This window comes from Carassius carassius, chromosome 4, assembly GCF_963082965.1.
Source record: "Carassius carassius chromosome 4, fCarCar2.1, whole genome shotgun sequence".
In the NCBI taxonomy this organism is placed as follows: domain Eukaryota; kingdom Metazoa; phylum Chordata; class Actinopteri; order Cypriniformes; family Cyprinidae; genus Carassius; species Carassius carassius.
The window spans coordinates 17,350,524-17,374,535 of record NC_081758.1 but is presented as its reverse complement, the minus strand read 5'-3'; the positions used below and the strand labels follow the sequence as shown (position 1 = coordinate 17,374,535).

Here is a 24,012-nt window from a genome sequence, read left to right as displayed (position 1 = left end):
ACATTGTGTAAAGGGCACTTCTCGTGTTTATTTCCATCTTATGATAACATTTTTTGTTGTATTCCTCAGCTATAAGTCACTTCGGATAAAAGCATCTGCCAAATTAATAAATGTAAATGTAAAATGTAGATACACCAGTGTAGATGAAAATGTAGATAAAACCAGTACACAATAATATAAAAAATTATAATAAAAAATATATATAAAATAAATTATGGCAGAATTTCGTTTTATAGTTAAAAAAAGAATAAATAAAAGTGCATCAGAGAAGCAAAGGCTTGCTGATAAATCCACTGTATATCAATCTAAACAACACTGAAACCAGTCAGCTTTTTTTTTCCAATGCATCCTAGGTTTATGAACGACATTATTCATGTTTATGGTTTCATTTTGAAGCTTCACTCTCCATCATATTGAAAGCCACTGAATTTGTTTCAGACTTTTTCAGCACAGGGAAAAATTTAATTTATTATTTGCAGGATAACTACGTTCACACACACACACACACACACACACACACTAGGGCTGCACAATTATATGAATTTCTAATCGCGATTACAATTATGGATGCCACAATTACATAATCATTCAAAGCGGTAATTAATCGTTCAAAGTCCACTTACCGTATTTTTCGGACTATAAGTCGCACCTGAGTATAAGTCGCATCAGTCCAAAAAATACGTCATGACGAGGAAAAAAACATATATAAGTCGCATTTATTTAGAACCAAGAACCAAGAGAAAACATTACCGTCTACAGCTGCGAGAGGGCGCTCTATGCTGCTCAGTGTAGACTACAGGAGCACTGAGCAGCATAGAGCGCCCTCTCGCGGCTGTAGACGGTAATGTTTTCTGTTAGTTCATTTCTCTTGGTTCATGTCAAATTAATTTTGATAAATAAGTCGCACCTGACTATAAGTCCCAGGACCAGCCAAACTATGAAAAAAAGTGCGACTTATATTCCTGAAAATACGGTATGTCATTCTGCAAGCTTAAGATGCATTTTTTCTTTCTACGTGTTATCTTAAGGGTTTTTCCCATTATTTTAATTTTAGTATAACATTATAATACCATTCATATTTTTACTATTTTATAATTTAAAGAAGAAACCAATCCGATGTATAGTTGACATTTGGTATACCAACCCCGCTCCTGGAGAGCTACAGTACCTTCCTGCAGATTTCACTTCCATCCCCGCTCCAGCACACCTGTCTGTAAATATCAAGTAACCCTGAAGACCTTGATTAGCTGGTGTAGGAGTATTTCATTGGGGCTGGAGCTGAACTCTGCAGGATGGTAGCTCTCCAGGAGCAGGTTTGGAGACCTCTGGCCCAGAGCAAAACACTACCTCTGCTGGCCTGGACTGGGCTCCATTGCTCTATTCCATTGCTGTAGGTACTGTTGCTGACTGGTTTGTAGCTACACAGCCCGTGCACAGCAAACTGCAATGAACTGTGTGTTCCGAAACTACTCAATCATAGCCAGCATTACGTTTTTCAGGAATTTGAGCTACAGCCGCTCTCCTGTGTAAATGGACCAGATGGGCAAGCTTTAGCTCATCAGGTGCATCACTGAGCCTTGAGCACCCATGACCCTGGTACTGGTTCAGTGGCTGTTCTTCCTTGCACCACTTTTGGCAGGTACAAACCACTGCATAATGGTAACACCCACAAGACTTGCTGTTGCTCTGACTCAGTCGTTTTGCCATCACAATTTGGTCCTTGTAAAAGTCACTCAGATCTTTTCCTGCTTCCAACACATGAAATTCAAGAACTGACTGTTCACTTGATTTCTAATATAAGAATATAATCAATGTTATTCACTTCACCTTTCAGTGATTTTAGTGTTGTGGCTGATGAGTATCTTTGTTCTCGTTAAATATGCATATGTATGCCTGCACATGCTGCAAAACAATATGTCATATACAGTATATACAGTATAATACATCAACAGCCACAACAAAAAATGTGTCAAAGCTCTGCAAGGATGTCTTTGTGTAATTATCACGAACATATGGGAATGTTTCATGCAGCATTGGAGCCAAATCCAGTCCAACGCCTACCCAGAATTCTGAGCTACAGGAAGCTCTAATCCACCCTCAACCCACTCAGCCTTAACCCATCAGGGCCGACGAGCTTGTTCCATTAACTGCTATTTCTGTCAGACCCATGCAGGCAGAGACAGGTTGGGCTGAAGCAGAGGCGCTGTGGGGTTTTATATGCTCCATACAGCATAAGAGAATCCACGAGGCCTTTTATCATGCTGCTTGTGTAACGCTTCTTTATTTGCCAACAGAGAAGTGCTACAATTACAGAGCAGATAATCAAAGTGGCACCCAGCGTGCTGGTGGACAAAAGAAATTTCACACAAATGATGTCAAGAGTTAAATGGACAGTAGATCCTGAAATTACCTCACAGAAAAAGTCTCACGGAAATTGAGTGAGTCAGATTCTGTTAAGTAGTTTGATGATGTGGCTAATATTAAACCCACATGCACTTGAAAACCGTATTGTTTCATAAATGTGCTGCAGATAAAAAAAACAATATCATCTGATGACTAAAAGACAACTTGTAACTTACTACCACATTTATTTAACCTTTTGCTGATCCCTGTGGCAAAAAAGGAAATGTTTATGTGATAAATCACATGAGTCATGCTCTGAATGAATCTGTGTGAAATGTTGTTTCTCTCAGAAGACCTGAAGGTTTGGTTCTGAGGAGTAATGATCTCTCTTCTCTTGATCGTAATCTCACTACCTTTACCATTCTGACTACAAACACAACAGAAGTGTCTCCTGACTGTCAGTTACACACTGAAAGTGGATAAATCACAAAAACTTTGAGGACAGATTCATGTTTTGAAACAAGTCTCTGATCTTAAGGCTAGAATACACTACACAAATTTTGACTCCATTTCAGATACAATTTGCAGTCTGGAGAAGACAATGCTACTTACTGAAAGTCAGAGCAGATATTGATTAGAGTTGACAGATTTCAAAATATTACAAAATATATAAATCCATAAAGAATGCTTTTTGACTCAAATACTGAATGCATAAGCTCAGATCTACGAGGCCTATGACCAAAAAAGTTCCAAAAAAGAAATACAAAGCCTGTGCTTATAGAAAGAAAACGAGTTAACAAAAAAACATTAAATCTAAGATTTGGTGATAAATGACACATTAAACAACATATAAAAGGCTAGGTTTTATTTTATTTATTTATTTATTTGTTTGTTTTTTTGATTGGGAACACCAAATTAGATAAAAGATTTTCAGCACAGCACAAATCTGTTCAGACTTTAAAGGTTTTTATTAGCTTTTAAAAGCTTTTAATGCAGAATATATTATTAAGACTAGGATACAGTACAGATACTGTCAAAACAGAGGTCCTCTGATAGGGATATGAGCCAATTAAATCTAACATTTCAAAGGCTTATGCAAAATATATTGCAAATGTGTATTTACTCAGGTTATTAAATAATTAACATCTCACAGATGCAGCACATTTACAGCATGCATTTTACTACAAGGCGCAGAAAATCTCTTAAAATCTCTTATTAAAAATATTTCATATTTCCCTCACAGGTTTTTTTTTTTTTTAATGAATTGACTGAATTGGTTGTATTAAAGAATTTCAACTGGCTATAACTAAAGAAACACTTGACCCTTTGGAGTAGGGCTGGACGATTATGGCCTAAAATCAAAACCTCGATTAATTGAACATTTTACCTCGATTACGATTAATGAACGATTATTTTGTTTCGGTTTTGTTTTTTTGCCCTCATAGTTCACTGACAAGGTTTGTACTGTAAATATGATTGACTATCAGCAGTTATTTTATCTATGTTCATAAGATTTCTTACTAGGGTTGGGTATCGTTTGAATTTTATCGATTCAGATTCCGATTCTGTCTGCTTATCGATTCCTAGTTTCGATTCCAGTAAGATAAAAAAATCCAATATAAATAAATTAAGTCAAACATTTAGATGTCAAACATTTTTACAAAGCATTCTGTTGCAGCTGAATAACGTGAGCAAAAATCAGCAGCCTACAAAACACTGCAAGAGGAATTTTGCCTGTGATTAAAAAAATACCATAGCAAAAACAACTAGATTAATATAAATTTCAAATATTAAAGTGTTAAAGACAAGTAAACAGTCAGTAATAAGATAGGAACAAACAAATCAATTAGCAATATCATAAATAAATACATACAACAACAAAAAATTTCAGGTACAGAAACTAATTAAAAGTTTAAAAACATTGCATAGTTTTTGTTTTATAAATAGAATAAAGATTAATCAAGTAAAGTTATTAAATATATTCAGTCAAGATCAGTGAATGATTTACTTTTGTTCTTTGATTAACATTAATGACAGGCAGCGTGTTTATCAGGCTGTTGTCTCTTTAATCAAAAATACTGCACATGTGTTTTCTTTCTCATCTGTTTATGAATCTGTTCACGTAAGACAAAAACGGCTGCGTTTATGATGATATACAGATGTAGTTTTCTGTATCGTAGCTTCGACTCGGAACAACCTTTTCTACAGTGAAAATACACAGAACAGTCCGAGAACGGACACAAACCGGGAACCCTCAGCGCGACCGCCGACCGCTGCTCTCTATGCACGCATTTGTGCTTCATGTGCGATGCACACAAACATGCTATAATACGTTTTGAGATTCTAAGATACTTTAGTGATAAATCACAGGACAGCGCTGACAACTAGTTTCTGCGTTCCTCTGTGCACGCGGTCTTCATAGCTTCTGTTTATATGAGTGTTCGTGCCACAGTGCAGCTGCGCGAACATGGTAGCTCGATGTAAGAATACACATCCGAATCATCTAATCGCTTGAATGTCCAAACCATAAAACAAATACAACTGACAAAGTTTAGTAAAGACGCAAGGCTCACCGCTCACGCGTCATCAGTATGTGTTGAACCGGCTTTCACCTCCGTGTTTTGCTTTTATGCCACTGACAGGCAGAGTCATGTGGCTACACACGCACTAGTATGCTTTTAAGGGGGAAGTTTTAACAGGATTAAAAAACCGAGATAACCGACATGGGAAAATTACGTCGGTTAGAGGTTATGAATTTCGGTTTTGATTATTTTTCGATTAATCGTCCAGCCCTACTTTGGAGTCAGATGCAAATGGGGCAAATAAATGGATGGGACAGATCTGCTAATGAGGTTGAAGATAGACTTAGAACTTCACTAATGACCCTGGGTAGAAATATCACAAGGACATTATGTGGCTCCTAATTAACTGAGCTCACAGAGTAACCTAGACACTTGTTAATTATCCTGTGACTCCAGTTATAGCATCATCTGGGTTTTATTTCCGCTTGTGAAAAAGGAAATTGTTATAACTTTTCTGTATAAGCTTGAAATCATTGTCGCTGACAGAACAACATGTAAAGCAACCATTATTTATTTACACATAAAGTAACAGCAACAATGTATATTTTTTTGGCAGAATCAAAGTAATTTAAACAAAAGATACAACAAATAGACTTCGTGCATAATTGCAATTAAAAACTACATCATTCCATTTGATCATTGCTATAAACATTTTTGGGCCCTTCTTAGACACGCTCTCACATTTATGCTTATTTGCCTACTTATAACATTTGTGTCTACAGCATATGACACCTTGCGTATTGTAGAGCTACTATCCACTTTGTATGTGACATTTAAAGGTAGGTAACTCTGAAACCGGTCAACAAACTGACAACAAAGGAGGACATTAAATTCCTGAACTAAGTAAAATCACATTTACTAAGTTCCTGGGGGAACGTTTTTCAATAAGGAAGGCTGATTCAGGTACGATATAGTGTATGACTGATGTTGATAATGAAGCCTGAGAGGGAGAAGCTCAGGACATCTAATCAATGATGCACTCAGAGCCTAGAAAATAAGGTGATACTAATGAAAAGCATGAAACAATGCAGGAAATAATGAATAGGTGGAAGACGTGACTGAACAGATTTACCTTTCTATGGTGAAAGGATGGTTTGGGCAGATGCAGAAAAAAATGTTTGGCAATAACATGCATCATCCTTTCCAGATAGTTCTGAACAACAACATTTCATTTGAAGATAAAGCTGCCTGATGTATGGTCAAAATAAGCCACATAAGGCCACAACTAATTGGATTTTCTAGATTATATTAAAAGCAGTTAATTGTGGGTTATCCTTTATCTAAATGACGAATGATTTCATTTATAATCAAAGTGAGCCCAGATAACACAGTGCCGGTTAACTCCATGTCTGGGGAATATGCCACTTCCCAACCTGCTATTCACTCACTTTAATCAATAAGCAATTTGGCCAGCAATCTTCAGCACAGCAATCCATTTAAACAATAAAATATGTAACAAGCACTGGAGACTGTATAAGACTGAATGACACCAAGACAACACTGTGAAAAGTAATCGTATCAACTACTCCACTAATTCTACACGGTAGGTTAATTCATTTGAACATTAGTCAGCAAACTCTTAGCCATGGATGCTTGAGAAGAGTTTTCAGCTGCCATTTAACCTCTGGTGCTTATATAGTTCTCAATACTCTTGGAAAGGACCAACAAATGGATGGAAACTTGTGTTGCATTGTGGATGAGAATTAGAAACAAATGTCACCAAAACGTAACAACACATAAGCATTATCTGAGTAGATAAAACACTGGTTCTCAACCTTTTTGATTCCAAGGTCCCCTATTGTTCACAACAATATCCAAAGCCCTCGCACTCCTAGTTTCTGTGAATTAAATTGCAGGGTTGCAGAAATTTTAGGAGTTGAATTTTCTTCAGGTGTCACATTCTTTTATCCAATCAATTCACAGCTTTTTCTCTGTTTACTTGATAAAGTTTAAGCATAAAAAATATTTTAATTACCATTTCTACCCAATAAAAAAAAATAGCTTGGCTTGGTGTAACTACAAACACATATTCGTTGTAAGATTTTCTTCACCAAAAACGTTTCACCCTCTCTTGAATTTATTTTAAAGGCAACATCAGATGCAAAATGTACTTATTTGTGTAGCAGTGTGTGGACACAACCACCCTACAATGATAAAAATCCATTCATTCGTTTTTTTTTATTCCCAAGAAACCTAAAGTTTGTTAAACCTCAATTGTCAAGATTTTCTGAGCAGTATGACATCATCCTGCTCAGGCCCCGCCCATGACATCTGAAGGACTGTCCCGTATAGGCATTTCTCCTCCCTCAGCCAGTTGTACATTGGCTGCCATTTTCTCCACACTCGAGCAGCATTAGCGGCAATAATGTCACGTAAGAAATGCAGAGTTTTGTAGTTGGATGTAAAAGTGAACATAAGAGTATAAATTTTTTCCCTGATATCAGAGCCACTGAGGACACAGTGGATTAGTTTTGTTTTTGATAATAACGCACCACCGCATACACACAAAATATATATATTATTGTGGCATATTATTGTAGCATGGTTTGTGCTGAATACACAATCGTCAGGGCATGTCAAAACTTCTCTAGGGCCCCAAAACTCCCTCAGACCCCAGAGGGACACATGCACCGAAATGGGTTGCTGTGATCAGAGCTTTTTTTGACAAGGTAAAAAGAATGTTATTTTAAACAACCACTGAGGAATTTTAACCAAAGTATGTTGAAGACATTTCATGAAGACCCTGAGGAATCATACCAACTTGTGGAAAATGGGCATCTGCTGTCCCCTTTAAATCAAATAGCCCTTTTTTGGTACTGTACTTTGAAATTGAAATTGAAACATTTGATTTGCTAACATCTTTGCAAGTGAAATGAGCAACACTTACTTACAGGTTGTGGTTTTCCTGTCAGGTTATTCAATTTAAATAACAGCCTAAATAACATCCTCTTGGCAAAGTTTGGAGAACTTCTCCCACGTTTTTCATACAGCTGCAAATTATTAGCTATATAACAAGTGGAATAATAGCATATTGTCATCTTCAGTAATAAAAGTGTCGATACCACTTCTTTCTTATTAATTCACATATAACCCCTTCAATTCTTACCCCTTATTGAGTGACTTTCTATAGTGAATTTTGCTGCACAGATTTCAACACAGATCTCTCTGTCCACCTACAATCCATCAAATATTCATGCTAATAAACTCTCATGTAATCTTACATTATTTCTGGAGTTGTTTCCTTCACTATGGTAACCTCAAGTGGAGTTTGCTTGTGTAACTAAAACCAAATAATAAATATCTTGCATTTGAAATATCCAGGACAGCGAACAAATGAGAACACAACAGAACAACTTTGATTTCGAGTTGAAAGCTGTACTTCTAGTAATATATGTTTTATATATGGCAAATCAACTCTAGAAAGGGGCCATTTTAAGCGAGTAAAACAATTTCCCAAAATAGATGTTTAAGCCCCATAATTCTGAGTTGATCATGTTCCATATTTCCATTTCTTCTCATTTCTGCCCTAATATTATAGTTCTGTAGACCCAAAAGCAGGCCCTGAGGGAGGCGCCATCTATAATAGACTCCTGCCTCTGGCTACTGTGACTATTATAAACCTCCATTAAACCCCTCATATCCTGATGTATCCACCCCTGACCCAGAGGCTCAGAGCACATGCCTAACCCACTTTCACCCTCCAGAACCAACTGTGGCCAGCAGGTGGTGCCAGGGCAAGAGGACTGGCCTGGCTAAACCAGAGATGGACAGGCTCCAGATGGACAGGCCGGGGTCGGTATGTGTTTGACCTGGGCATGTGCAGATACAGACCAAAGGGAACAGCTTATCATGACATGTTTTGGTTGTATTATGCATTATGAAGGACACCTTGGAGTTAAAGAGGGTTTTAACAGCCTTTATTAGAGCTGATTACCATTTAGTCAGAAAAATTGAATGTTTTCCAAAGAGCAAGAGAGTAGAGAGGAGAAAAAATCTGATGAACCTGCGAGAGGAATAAGTATAAGAGGAAAATAAGGCTGTGGAAAGCAGGAGTCAAGCTAGCTGCTGCACATGTCCTCCCACTGTCTAAATTATTTGGGGTAAATCAGTGAAAAAATAAATTGTTGACATGTTACTTGTTGGAAGAGTATTTGTCATTTCTATCACAAACAGTCTTTATAGTAAAATATCATTATTTTTATGTGATAAACAATAAAAAAATCCAGAAAGTATTAGTAAACACTGATGCCTATGGTACAGTTCCCAAAAACAGAGTAATCATTTGAAAGCAATATGACACTTTAAACAAAAATTATATTAGGTATCTAAATATAAGCCTTCTCCTAATTTGCATCCATGCTGGTTAAACAACTGGGATAGGCAAGTTTATTAGAAATATCTTAGCTCTGCCAAAATCTGACTCCTACACTGCACTTGCAACATTAAACAATGATTGCACATATAGCAGAAATCAAGTCTCATTGAAAATCACTTGTTTTTAAATATTTAAAAAGAACTTTAAAAGTTTCACTTGGGGAAACTCTTTAGACCAATATTCACTTTTAATTAGTTACTTATTAGCATGTGTATTAGAAGCATATTGGCTGTTTATTAGTACTTCTAAATCACATATTCTGCGTGACCATATTATAGATCCCCTTATCCTACCCTACCTACACTTAACTACCTTAATAAGCATCAAATTAGGAATTTGAGACAAAAGTCATAGTCAACAGAGAGTTCCCAAATTAAAGTGGGACCTCACTATATATTCCACAATAAAGAACGAAAGATGATCTCAACTTCGGTTTCATTCTGACATGCTACTACAACAAGCAACCTGCCTTTACTTTTGGAATATGACATTGTCTTTTCACTTTTGTAGTCACTTTGGTTAAATAAAGCGGATAAATGGCAACATAGAATAAAAAACATGGACACCACCATTCAGGTTCGTCTAGCAGATTATTTATCATATTTATTTCCAAAAGAAACAAAAATGTAGCCTTCTTGACAGAATGTTTAAAGGCATTTTAGGCAGTTGCACACTGTAAAGAAGCCAGCATCATGAAACACAATATTCAGACATTAAGAGCACTCAGATCAGGATGCTGAGTCTGAGAAGCAGCTACAGGTGAGGAAGGTCGCAGTGACCCGGAATAAAGCAAAGCAGCAGGGAAGCACCATGACAGGCAATCTATCCCAAAGGCCAACACAGCTCCATGGGAAAAAACACGGCTGGGTCTGAGACACATTGTTCACATGAATAAACAGAAAGCAAGATAAAGAGAAAGGTGTAAGAAATGAAATGTGTTAAAGAGTGGGAAGTGAGAAAGATCAAGAAAATATGTGTACTGAATACTCGTAGCTCAGGATATTGTGCTGAAATATCATGTGCAAAAGTGACATACTGTAACTGTTTGAATTCATGAATGTTAAATGAAAATCACAAGAAAGGTAAAGGTCACTTTGAAAACAGTGTACAGAAATAGTAACCTGGAAATATCTCCACATACAGTAAACTGTAAAAACTGTTGACAGGTAAGGCAGGGATATAGAAGAGAGGGGAGGAATATAGCTGAGCCTTTTAGGCAGACGTACAAGCAAAACAGGAAAAAAAAGGCTTCCCTGAGTGACAGATGAAACTGTATAGCCAAGACAAGTGAACTGGAGACAGAGTGACAGGAGAGATGAGAATAAATAGACAGACAGATAGAGAAGGAGAAAGAAAGAGACAGGGCTGGCAGACATCCAGCGTGAGAGTGACTATAGCACTGTTATTGTTGAATTTTTAGACGTGCATTTGTCATGTGCAGCTGACATTGCATAAAATTTCCATTATTTGAATGGAAATAATCACAGTTATCACAGTTATCTCAAATAACTGCAAATTTGATTAAAAAAAACAGACAATTGATCAATCACAATAGGCCAAGTCTAAGTTTCATATATTAAAAGTGTTAACATACATTAAAAAACAACAACCCAGAAACAAAGTTTCAATCAGAGGATGACTAAAACTCTAAGCTAATAGGCGTTTTCTACTTTTTGCTGCATCGATTACAACAAAAGCAACATGACTCTGGAGATATGAAAGGTTTTGTCTCATCCGCAGTATCTCACATGTGCAGGATATCCCAGAGGAAAAGAGTGTCACCCAGAGCAAGAGGTTTTGCTTTCATAGTTCAGGAAACTTAATGGGTTTCTCAATTATTCAGTTTCATTTAAGCATCAAATGGTTGTCCTAAAATCCCTTAGATGACATAAAACCAGAAAAAAAAAAATCAGATCATTGCTGACATGTAATGAATATAGAGCAATAAAAGTATGAAAAACTATTTAAAATATGTGAACAGAAAATAGCAGTCATTGGTCAGTGGTCATTGAGAAAATGTTGGTCATTGATAAATCTGATATGATTTAATATTGTAATCATCACCAACTTCTGAAACCCAGACTTGTACTGTATACTGTATGCTGGTACAGTAAATCACAGTTTGAGAAATTGTTTCGAGCTCTTCTGAAACTCAAGAAAGGATATGTAAGAATATTGTGTATTTTAAAATAGAAAAAAATTGCAATGCAGCACTTAAACAAGTCTCCATTAGATCTCATTATTAGCTAGAAAATCAATTGAAACATTAAAGGGATACTCAACCCAAAAATGCAAATTTCCTCATAATTTCATCACACGGTCGCAGATGTATAAAACGTACTGTATAAAAAATGTTGAAGTTTCACCTCCCGCCAAACAAATGCGCAACCAGGGCTGAAACACGACCTGACTTCACTGTTATATGTAGCAAAGTTTATGTGCGCTCCACTGTCTATTGATCTGGTGCTCTGTTGTCACAGCTGTGGTTACGCTATACATTTGACGGGTTTAAACGTAGAAGCCCATCCATACAGAGACGCATTTAGCTATATACGTAAAAAAAAAAATTGTATCTTATCACCATTTTGGCCAGACAGATCCGACGTTTTGAACTACATCGTTTTGAGTCTGTTTCAGTGGTTTCGTGTCGAGTCCGATTGATATGGGTTTTTTGAGGGCCAATGCTGATATTAGGGAGTAAAAAAAAATCAGATATTGGCCAATATTTTTATATACCGTATTTTCCGGACTACAAGTCGCACTTTTTTTCATAGTTTGAATTTGTTTTCATGACAGAAGCAGAAGCTCCGCAGTGCAACAGAATGACAGCGACAGAAAAAAAAAAAAAAAAGGAAAGAATAAGTGTACTGTATGTGTGTATAAATAGTGTTGTGTGTTCCACAGTTATTATCAGCTGTTCATTAGATGGATTGCCTGAGGGAAGAAACTGTTCCTCTGTCTGGTCGTTCTGGTGCTCAGAGCTCTGTTGCGTTGACCAGATGGCAACAGTTCAACGAGGGGTATCATTCGAAAGTGACATACATTTGATTCAGCATTTGAGAGGGCTGCTCGAGCTGAAGGGGTCTCCCGAATTTGGTGCAGATCCACCGCACCATTATGGAGATATGGCCGTTCAAAGTTTCAATGGTATTCCATACACTTAAAAGTTTTAAAGCGTTTCATCCAGATTGCCAGTAGCAAACAATAGCGCACACTCTGCTGGACATACTACTTAATTACACCATTTACAACTATTTCATCTGTGTTTTATGTTTTGTAAAAAAAAAAAATCATATCAGTGGCATATCGAAGGCATATCCACCAATAACGATATATCTGCAACAGGCTCATATCGGCCGATAAAATCGGCAAAACGATATATAGGTTGGGATCTAGTTTTGTGTGTACACAAATATTTATTGAGACAATGCCGTGTTTACAAAGCTCTGAATTATAGATTCATGCCAAAAGCAATGAATTTTAGATAAAAAAATTTAAGTAATTTTCTCACACACACATTTTGCTTCAGAAGACATTGTCTCACAAACTGTGGTATGTCATATGGATGACCAAAGTGTTCAATTTGTGTAGTTCTTGAGGCAGAAACTTTGGAGGTTTGCATTATATGGACTCACAGAGACGGATTATTTTTTTTTTGTGTTCATCTGAAGAAAGTCATACATCTAGGAGGGCATGAGAGTGAGGAAATCAGATAATTGACTTGTTCTAGGTGGAGTATCCATTTAAAGAGATCTCATTAGTGATTTTTCTTTCCGATGGAATGCTCTACAGTTGGCTCCATACTAATATATGGCCAATGGCCAATCTCTCCACTCCCACCACAATCAAAAGATCAGTCAGTAATCATAGCAGAATCTTATCTCAGCTTTTTCACTGCACGGCTGCTATCTTCCCACAAAAAATTTACTCCATATGAAGCCATATGAAGACTTCAGGTTTCAATTCAATAAATGTTATCACTCGAGTGTGATATTGCTTTTCTTCTGAAGTTCCAAAAACAAGAAGTTAATATCAATAACTGACCTTTTTAAAACAATATTGTCAGGTATTTTGTGTATTTTTGCAGCGGCAGCAAAAACAGTTCTGTTACAAAATTGCAATCCATTGCATTGAGACAAAGACAAGACGAGAGATTCAAAAAGTGAAATGTTCCAGTTCTGTTGGAACTCTTGGAATGGCACTTAACCAATCAAATTAGTGGAATATAGTAATTGCTGCATAATATCCCTACCAGAGCAGGTATATTAGACAAACTAAACTAAAATAAAATAAGGCTTTTCTGTGAGTATACATGGATGATCAGAGGAAAAGGAAAAAGAGAAGTAGATGAGACAAGGTTAATCCACCTGCCGAGTAGCTCTACATCAAACACATGAATTAATAATTCCAATGCCAAATCTAGTTATCAGACTCGTTCTCTATTAGACAAAGATGAATTTAGCTAATTAATGAATCAATCCTGAGAGTAGCACTCACATTCTTCTCTCTTCCACTATTCTGAACTGCAGGATTGCTTTTACCATCTCTGCCCATTTATATCCCTCTGAATACAGTAAGTAGAACATAATCAGTAACACTTCATAAATACTATGTAATTGACAGACTGGTTTTTCAGTTCCCCAGAGACTTACTGGTGATTAAACCAGATTCTTTAGCAAATCTCAGCATTTTTCCAATATACAGTATAGGCCAGTGGTGCTCAACTAGTGGACCACAGATCTGTTCTGATAACGTTAGGCAGGGAGAAAACAATGGAACACAAACAACACAATGCAACAAATTATGCAATGAGAATAGCAAAATAGGCTAATCAACTTTTAAAAAGAAGAAGAAATGTTTTCCTTTTCCTACAAAGGCTGTCTAAAACTCAATAGTATTTTGCTGCAGTCTTTTGTCACTTGATTGTAGCCACTAGAATGGTACTTGATTTGTTCTTTATTAGCCGTTATATTTAGAGCATGGGTGTACTGCCTCTGTATATTTCTATTTTAACAGTATCCAACTAAAATAAGTAACATATTTAACTAAGATGAGTAATGGCTGATAATAGGCCAAAATATTACATTTCAAAGCTTTATACCAAAAAGCTTTATTTCCAGAGCAAAAGGCACACTTTCATGCAATAATTTGCTTATGTTTGAGGAGGAAATTAAAGATAAGCACCATTCAGACTCACAGTAAAGCATCATGGATAAACCAGTTTAATTAAAGCACCTAGAAATTCACCATCAAACAGAGAAAACATCCTGCAGACTGGGGTGTTTCCTCCACTATCATTCACTTCACACTCTGTAGGCTTGAGGAAACGCTTCTCTGTGGTCGTTTCACATGATGCTGCCTGATACTTCTGTTGTTCTCCAGCTATCAGATGTCTAAGTGTAAAAAAAAAGACCCGACAGCTGTCTCTGTGAAGAAAAACAAAAACAAACAGCAGGAATCCCCCCTGGTCTACCACCCTTTTTTCCTATCCTTCTCCACACCTCATCCCTGTTTTCTCTCTTCCTTTCCAGCACTCCTTTTGTGCCATCCATTACATCCCTCTCAAGTTCCAACCACAGGCTTTTAGAAACCAAACACTATCCCAAGAATAAACAGTCCCCAGTGTAAACAACACATTGAAACATTTTCACAGCCGACTCGCATCTTTCAAAAACGCTCAAATATTTAAAATGCAAAAGTAGCAGCTCTTTTACCTGAGCCTGACTTTCGATCCCCAACACGCAGCTGAACGCACCAACGTTAACAGAAGATTAAAGTCCTCATTCATAAAAGCTCTATGCCACACATGTGCCACAGAGGACTACATCTGCAGCACGGTCATTAGAGGCACAGCTAAAAGGAAAGCTTCAAGAAAGGATGGAAGAAAGCATACATACAGACAATTTATTTCCCACGGAGAGGGAGAGAGTGCTAACATCCAGCCACAGAAATGAAGAGTCCTCACACTGCTGCCGCTGCCACTGCTGAGTCTACCTCTGGTTTGCTGCCCTGTATGAGCGGGAGCCTGCCTCACACATGCATACACACTAACACACACATATGCATACAGTGCACGTAGCAACCAGCTGTCAGAAGAGACAGGGAGCATTTCTACTGAACTTCTCAAATATCTCTCAATGGCTACACACACCCACATAAACCTGCTGATTTTGATATACAAAACTATGGGCTTCATGATACTGTAGCATAAATTTGCAAAACAGGTGCACACATAAAGTGTAAAATGGTGTTTTTCAGGATGAAGCTTAATGAACTGCCAAACTTAATGAACTTCGATCTGTAATTACTATTCGAAAAAGAAAAACATTATTCAAATGTTACTACATTTTGCTTTGCTGACCGTAAATGCAGGGAATCCATGATAAATCCTAAGCATGCCAACTAAAAGTCAGTTATAACTAAATTAGGATGGCCATATGTGCCGTTCATATAGGACAAGTCCCAGCCAGGATTTTAATATTGCCTAAAATATCCAGGTTTTGGCTGTTTGCACTGTGCAGGTCGTTTGTTGTATGACATCCATGAGAGCTATAGAGAGCAGAGCAGACGGCTTTTTATGCTTTCGGATTCCTCTTGCACCTACTTCGTTGCGCAGCGATGCTTCAAGTCAAACGAACTAACAAACACGTGCACATATTTGCATCGCTTTGATTGTTCACCTTCTCACGTGTAGCCCCACAATTGGTTGATTATTTACAATATCTGCATGTTATTGGTCAAACTGCTTTGGATGTTTTAGGCAATATTAAAATCCTGGCCAGGACGTGTCCCATATGAATGGCGCATATGGCCACCCTAAACTAAATGCACTGGGTAGAGCGTGTTAACAAGTTTGATCACAGAGTGTTGTCATCTGCCTCACGAAGATTGATGGTGAACATGAAATACAAACTGCAATCGATTGAGGAGAGATAGCTGTCCGTCACTGCATTCACGACTGAAGGTAAGGACAGCTTTAGCCTAAGTGAGCCGAGAAGATCATCTGAAATGATCTTGAGACATACGCTTCCTTTAAGTTTCCTTAATGGAGAGTGGTTTAAGAACAGAAAACACAAAGCGCTGTAAGAAACTTTGCTTAGCACACCATTATCTTTGTGTCTATGGAACGTCTTTGTCGGGCACACTCATCGAACTCAGGAGCCAACTTTCACCCGAGCATGTGGATATTATTGATTTTCTAAACATTAACATGAAACAATATAAACACAATAAACATAGGCTGGCTCGAGTGTGTGTACGTTCTGTACTGTAATTTTTATACTGCTTTTTTAATACTGCTTTTTTTTTACTTCTGCTTGGGTTTGATTGCTTTTGTTGATATATATATATAATCATTATTATTATTATTATTTTGTCTATACACATTTTTTAAAAGAAAACATTGAGATATAATGTAACGTTACTGTAGAATATTGTTGTGTATAAAGTCTAATCATAAGCTTGTTCCATCAGAAAAATTACAGTTTTGTGTGAGATATTCCTTCATTCACCTTGCACCACACTGACTGTTGCTTTTGTTCCTTGAAAGGAATAGTTCACTGAAAAATAAAAACAAACAAAAAATCATCATCTACTCATCCTCATGACATTTCAAACCTGTATTACTTTTATTTCTTCTGTGGAACTAAAAAGAAGATTTTAGATAATTGAGAAATGTCTCGGTGTGTTTGTTTTTGCTTCATGCAAAAATTAATTGCATGCAAAACTGTTAGGTAACCAATATTGCCCAAAATATATTTTTTTGTGTTCTTCAGAAAAAAGAAAGTCGTACAGGTTTACAATGTAGTCTATAGTCTAGTTTTACTGTTAGTTTTATAGTCTAGCTCTCTACTCGTTTCCTCTCTCTCCTTTACCAAAATGAATTTTTGGTATACAAGCTATTTGTGGAAATGACTCTGTACAGTGCTCCAAGCAGGTGGATAAAGACTGGCACAAAGAATGACCAAAACTGAGCCAAAATGGAATAAAAAATATATATATAAATTCCAAATTCAGATTGAGCAATGATTTCTTCACAAACATTTTTTCATAAAATTGCATTAGCTTCTATTTCTACAGAATCCGTTACAGCAAAAGAAATGGCAATACTTTCATGTCAGTCCAAGACAATTAAAAAAATGATATATTGAGAGCATCAAGAAAAATAACATTCTGTCCAATACAGTTGGATTCAAACATTTTGCTAATATTTAAGGCTAAACTATAATATTATTTTCTTTATGGATAATAGATCATTCTTAGATTTATTTTTTTAATTAATTACTGTTTTGAAAAGACTTTTCCTGCTCTGAATAGTGATGTAAAATGTTGCATATTGCAGTAAAACTGAGATTTATTTTGGATGTTGTATGCTGATTTAAGATTTATTGAATTGTGCATAAATTCCTATACGACTTATTATTCTTTATTGGAAATTATTTCTTATTTAGAATATATTGAGGACAATGCAGTATCTTTTAACAGGTTACACAATTTACTATAAATTAGTCCCATGGCCTTATGTCATGGTCTTAATGTGTCACCTATTTTTTTGAGTTTCCATCACACAAGCACATACATAAACTTATAAAACCGATCCATATTAATGACAATTTGTTTCATTGCAAGCTGAAGTTTTGGCTTTTAAAATTTATGTAATTACAGCTATTTGAACTATCTGATCAATAGTGTTAATTCCACTGTCTGCAGTTACTCACTGAAGCCTCCGTAAACAAATGCCACCGTAATTACAGCTTTTATGGACCGTGAGTATGTGCAGGATCTGTAAGAGGCCATCAATCACTATTAATCTCTCTGTTCCTCTACCCAGGTGTTCTTGAACAAATGGATTCTAGTAGAAATGCCTCCACAGAGAGAGTGTGGGTCACCCACATCATGAAAAAGGGTCATGGAAAAACTCACACCTATGACTCTCATTGCCTACCAGGGATGGGATGAGAGAGAAATGGAGTGACTGCACTTTGTAGAAATGGAGGTTATTGTAGAAATAAGCAGACGTTATTTTAGGTTACATGTAAGCCACTGACAAATTCTGATGTTCATCTAACTCCTTCAGCACATACACTGAATTTTAAGACACAACAATTATGTAAGTAAGGAGTACCATGGTATTCTTTGAAGTATGTTGTATGAGTTTTTAACTTAAACTTTTAGTTTAATTTTAACTTTTTAAAGGTGCAAAAGGTTATTGTCTTCAGAAACATTTTTTGTTATACTGGTTGAAAGTCTCTTCACATCCCGATAGCAATCATTATGTTAAGTGGTTTAAATTTATTTATCTGTATTTATATAATCTGTGGAAGGTGTAGGACCAAGAAATGTACGTCCAACGTATGAAATGTCGGTATGGAATGACATGATCTAGCCCAGCGGTTCTCAATTCCAATGCTCGCGCACATATTTTGCATGTCATATTTTGCATGATTAGTTAACACACCCAATTCAGATTACCGACTCGAGCTACATGAATGAACTGTGTTCCAATCGATATAATCCCTACACCATGTTCATTGCTCCCTATTCCCTGAATGATTCTGATTTTATTACTTTTTTTTTTATTACACTAAACGGTGACTAATTATGGATAATGCATTGTGCTAGTGCAGCCGGTCTGACTCACAGAGAAATCAACACTATAAGTACAACAGCACACACAAAGAAACAAACATACTGCGTTAGAAAAAAAGATAAATATTTTATATAATATAATGCAACATCACACGACAAAGAGTGATGTTTTCCCGACTTTCAGCTCGATTGCAAATGTAATATTGATTTTATACAACTTTAGTTAAATAAACAAGTAATATTAACTGACTTACAATGGAAATTGTGGATCACTTTTGCTCCATTTCGCTAACAAAAATAGTTCTAAGCAAAGCAACAGAAGAACAGTCGTGCATCTCTGAGCAACACACAACAGTATTTCGTTTGTGATTCAGAGTCAATGATTCAGAGAGCCATTTATAAAAAACGGTTACTTGCTTCATTTTACAACTAATCGGTTGACTCAATGATTCACTCATTAAGAAAGTGACTTGCCACTACCTACTGGTGGTTTAATTTTATATTTAAAAGTATCATTGCATTTTTCCAACATATCATATATGTCAAAAAAGTAAAACATTATTCTAATGCATTTGGACTAGGGATGGGCATTTTGGGAAATTTCTCATTTCGGTCATCGATAGGTTTCAAAAACGATTAATCGATTAATCGGGGGTGGGGCTTGTGCGGGGGGGCGGGGCATGGCCATAATGTATATAATGAAAAAATCTGAAGATTGTTATGAAAATGAAAATAAAAAAAAATATCTGACATGAAAATCTGTCTATGAAAACATGAACATGATAAGGACAGGTTAGATTATGATTATGATGAAGCAATGTTATTAATAAAGGAGCAAGAAATATCTGCCTGAGGTGAAGAGTATACCAATAAACGGAAGCTAATTCTATGACACATCCTTTGATAAATCAGATAACTGAGACACATATCAGACGTAACATTACAACTTGTATCAGCACAATGGGATGCTAAGTTATGCGTTAGAGAGAGAGAGAGAGAGAGAGAGAGAGAGAGAGCGAGAGCGAGCGAGCTCCCGCTGATGCGTTTTCATGACAGCGCGCTGAAAGATGGGCAAGGGCAGATTTTACTATAGATTCATATAAAGTTCTCATTATAAATGTATGGCATGTTTCATCTACGTTATTAAGAGTAATAGTTGTAATTAAGTTTTATTTTTAAGTTAAGTTTTATTTTCCATAAACCACCTGCGCGTTTTCGAAGCCATATAAATTGAATTATGGCCACAAATATGACGGAAAAAAAGCTCGGCTGCATTATTATAACATCAGTATTAAAATAATAATAATAATAATAATAGAAAAATAAAACATTTAAGAGCAATATCATTATCGGGCATTGCTTATAAGAGCATGAAACGAATCGCTGATATGTAGCGATTTCAGCATAATTGTTCATGTTAATTAATCAGACGTAGGCCAGCTCTTGCAACTTTTATCTGAAAATAATTTGCTGATGCAGATGTGAACTTGACTGAAAGTGTAACTCGGATTGCACTTTACAAACACGAAAGTAGAATAAATTCATATTAATGTCACTATCGTTATTTTTTTATGTATTATAATATTTAATTAATACTTTGTATTCAATTTGCACTTTCTGATCAACCAAAATGTTATTTAAATATTATCTAACAGCATGGAAATCACTGATTATTGCTTAATAATTGAATAAAATTTAAAATATATTTAAGATAAAAACTATGACAAATAATTTAGATTTTCGTCATCTCTACGAATATGTTTAATGTAATTAGGCTACAAATACAGTATATCCAATGCATTTTTATTTTATAAAGACCATTTCATTATTTGTCTGTGATTTAAAAATTAACACACAAAGATAATTTTTTTTTTTTGCTACTTTATTCATCTGCATTTTTTTTTTTACAAAACATTGTCTTCCAGTGTAACTTTAGCAGCATATTTTTTGATCCAGTGTGGAACGTAGTTTTTAAAAGATAAAGAAAAAAGTTCACCAAAGTTTAACCAAACAGCTATTATAAGGAATAAATCAGAGAACAAATAGCCTAGATATTTTAACTATGGCTAAAACTCAAAACTAAAATAATAATATTATTTAAAAAAAAAATGGATATTATATTTACCACGACTGGTCAAACATTCAAATGTCTATTCAAAAAGATAAGTCGGTCTACGTGCTCAGATGAGAGCCGAGTGTGCAGCCTGTTCACATTTAGTGGAATAAATTCGCTCCGCTGGAACAGATGTTGCAGGAACAGCCAAGTACCACTGGACAAGTATGCTTAGCTTTGTAAACCGATTCTCATTTACCTTCCACCACAGTTAAGGAAAACTTTAATCCTCCCCTGTCCCTGAAACTAATGGGCAGCAAGCAAATCTTTCACCACCACTTCAGCGAATAGCTTTCTCGTGTTCTCGGTTCTGCTTGCATTGCATTTAGGTCTTACGGCAAGTGATTCAATGCTCGTCTGAGTTGCCGCTCTGTTATCGGCAGACATTTTATGTACAAATGTTAGATGATAGCGCATTGTATTTTTTTGTAGATTTGTGTGACAGCTTGGCGCTGCACAGCTTACCCTGAACTGTATTGTCATCGTTCTTCTCAAAGGGAAGCCAGCCATTACTACGTGACTTTGAGGCAATGATTATCTGTCTTCTTACGTCTTTTGAGGCATCAAGTGGGAAGCTAACCAATCAGAGCTAAGGGCGCCACCATAACCAATCAACAACAACAACAAAAAAAACATTCTGATCATCGTTTACGTGATCGATCGTCACTATCGCGGTCGAGTACTCGAGTACTCGATCACTGTTGCACATCCCTAATTTGGACAGATGGAGTTTGTTGATACTGATTTCATTTGAATAGTAACAATCATATACAGTAGTGTCTTATTATTCTAACTTAATGTATTGATCACATGTAAGAATTCAACATAAATGGAGACCTACATTTAATCAGTTTGGGAAAATATTGTCCTTCATAAAGTGAAAAAGTGCAACAGCAGTCAATTTAAGGTAAATATCACAAATATGCTGATTAAAGTAATACCTTCAGAGTGTTTCAGTCTTTTTGAATGGCCATCAGAAACAACTAAAAATGACTAATCAGCTTTTGCTTGTGATATAGCAATTTTGTCTGGTACAGTTCACATTAAGAGTGGAAGAAGCCTCACTCAATCTCCCTCGGACACCAGAAACTCGCTGCCACATCACAAGAACAGGGATTCTCAGAGAGCCCATCTCCACTGAAGTACTCTTACATAATGCTATCAAATTTTCATCATGTGGAACTCAAGTGTCCTCTCTAAGGCCCCATTTACACTGCATGGTTCAAGTGACCCAATTCCGATTTTTTCCTCTCATGTGGCACAGATCGGATATGACCGGTGAACGTGTAAGCAGGAAAAAAAGCATGGATTCCGATGTTCTCAGATCGGATTCAGCCCTCATTCATATGTGGTAATAAATCGGATATGAATCGGATACGTGCATTTGCGTGTGCCATTTAAGCAGCCAAATCAGATATTCCCCAGTAAATGTGAGTCGTACTTCATTAAAAAAGTGACGTCAACTCAGGTGGACACCACCAACTAAGATCAAATGACATTATAGGCGCGAAATTCGCCCAGGCTGCAACAAGGGTTCCTCTTTTTTCTCCGCCGTACGAGATCAATGTTTTGCTGATTTTTTTGTTGACTTTTCAAAATATTGCTTAGCAAAACACTGTATAATTTTATTTGCATCTGCATCCATTGTATTTCGTGCTGTTTTACTTCCTTTTCCGGGTCAGAACATCTACATTTGGTAGTTTCAGCAGTGTATAGTGTAAATGCAAAAATCGGATATGGGACACTTTTAAAAGATGATGTAAGAGGGTCATCAAAAAAATCGGATATAGTCAGAAAATCAGATTTGGGCATCAAGCCTGTAGTGTAAATGCAGACTAATAGAGCCGTACTGTATTTGACCTCACAGACCTTACTGAAGCATAAACCATTTGTAGACCTAAAAAAAAGTAAAAGTAAGGGACAAACTACAAACAGATTTGATATTTTGGCACAAGCATTAATAACACCCAAGCACTAGCAGTCCTTTGGTTGTATTGCCTGACATAACCACCATATAGCAACTCATTAAGTCGGGAAGATCAGAGGGAAACATCCTGTATTGTGGAACACAGGAAAGTTCAAGTATGTATTCACCAAATGGTTTGTCTAATCTAAAGATAGTTCAAGGTACACATCACTCCTGTGGTTCCCGCCAGCTCACTATTAGATGTGCATCAAAGCCCAGCTTGAAAAACAGGTAAAACGATTCTTGTGTTATTGTTGTTTTAAAAAATCCACCTTTTAGGAATGGCTTGTTTAAACACAGATGAAACATTTCCATGTATATTGCAGAAGGAATGTTGACATAATCAGGACCAACTCTGACAGAATTCTGCAAACCGCAACAGGATCATTTAGACTATTTACTATCAGTTGGAAAAAAGTAAACTCATTATTTTCTATGAAGGCTAACTTACTAGCTGTCATGCATCTTGGTGAGTAAGTGCTCAACTAACACTAAACCAGAGGTCACCAATGGCTCATAAACAAATATTTAGTTCAGTCATTAAACTATAGATTGCGTAGGCTGAAATAAACTATAGATGGCATAGGCTGATAGGATCTTTACATGCAATCTTCTAGCAATTACAACAAATTCAGAAGATCAGAAACCTCTACCTCCTCCAGCTCCACCTGTTTAGATCTGCTAGGAGATTTATACCTTTTCATGCAGCAACAATATATCTTAATGCTTTCAGCAGCAAGTAGCAGATCTTGTCTGCCAAGAACAAATGCACTTACATTGTTCAGTACAACAACATGCTAAAACTCTTCTGAGAGTTGCCATGATTGAAATATTGTTCTATACACACACATACATAAGACAAAAAAGAAAAAAGCACACCGTCTGGCATGGCAACAGACAGCTGCCACTAACACTGTGTCAATTGCAACAGAGCTGTCTAGTTCCTCAATAGGATGGAAATGTAGAGACTGGGGCCTCTTGGAGCTTTAATTAAACACCCCTGTATTCAGTCTGTCTGTAGGGTGCAATGAAAAGTCTCCTGAAG

The 24,012-nt window shown here is 36.5% G+C and overlaps 1 protein-coding gene across 6 annotated transcripts in view; it reads right to left on the bottom strand.

The window, feature by feature from the left end:
- Window positions 1-24,012, bottom strand: part of LOC132138731 (multiple C2 and transmembrane domain-containing protein 1-like) — a 145,588-nt gene that overhangs the window by 100,544 nt on the left and 21,032 nt on the right. Inside the window, exon 1 of one of the 6 annotated variants that reach the window (XM_059547702.1) lies at window positions 15,198-15,321. The exons of 4 other annotated variants lie outside the window; for them this stretch is intronic. The gene's annotated coding sequence lies outside the window, so the exon portion shown is untranslated. Of the gene's footprint in view, window positions 1-15,014; window positions 15,149-15,197; window positions 15,322-24,012 lie in introns of those variants that run through there. One more of the 6 variants, XM_059547703.1, reaches the window with a different exon arrangement.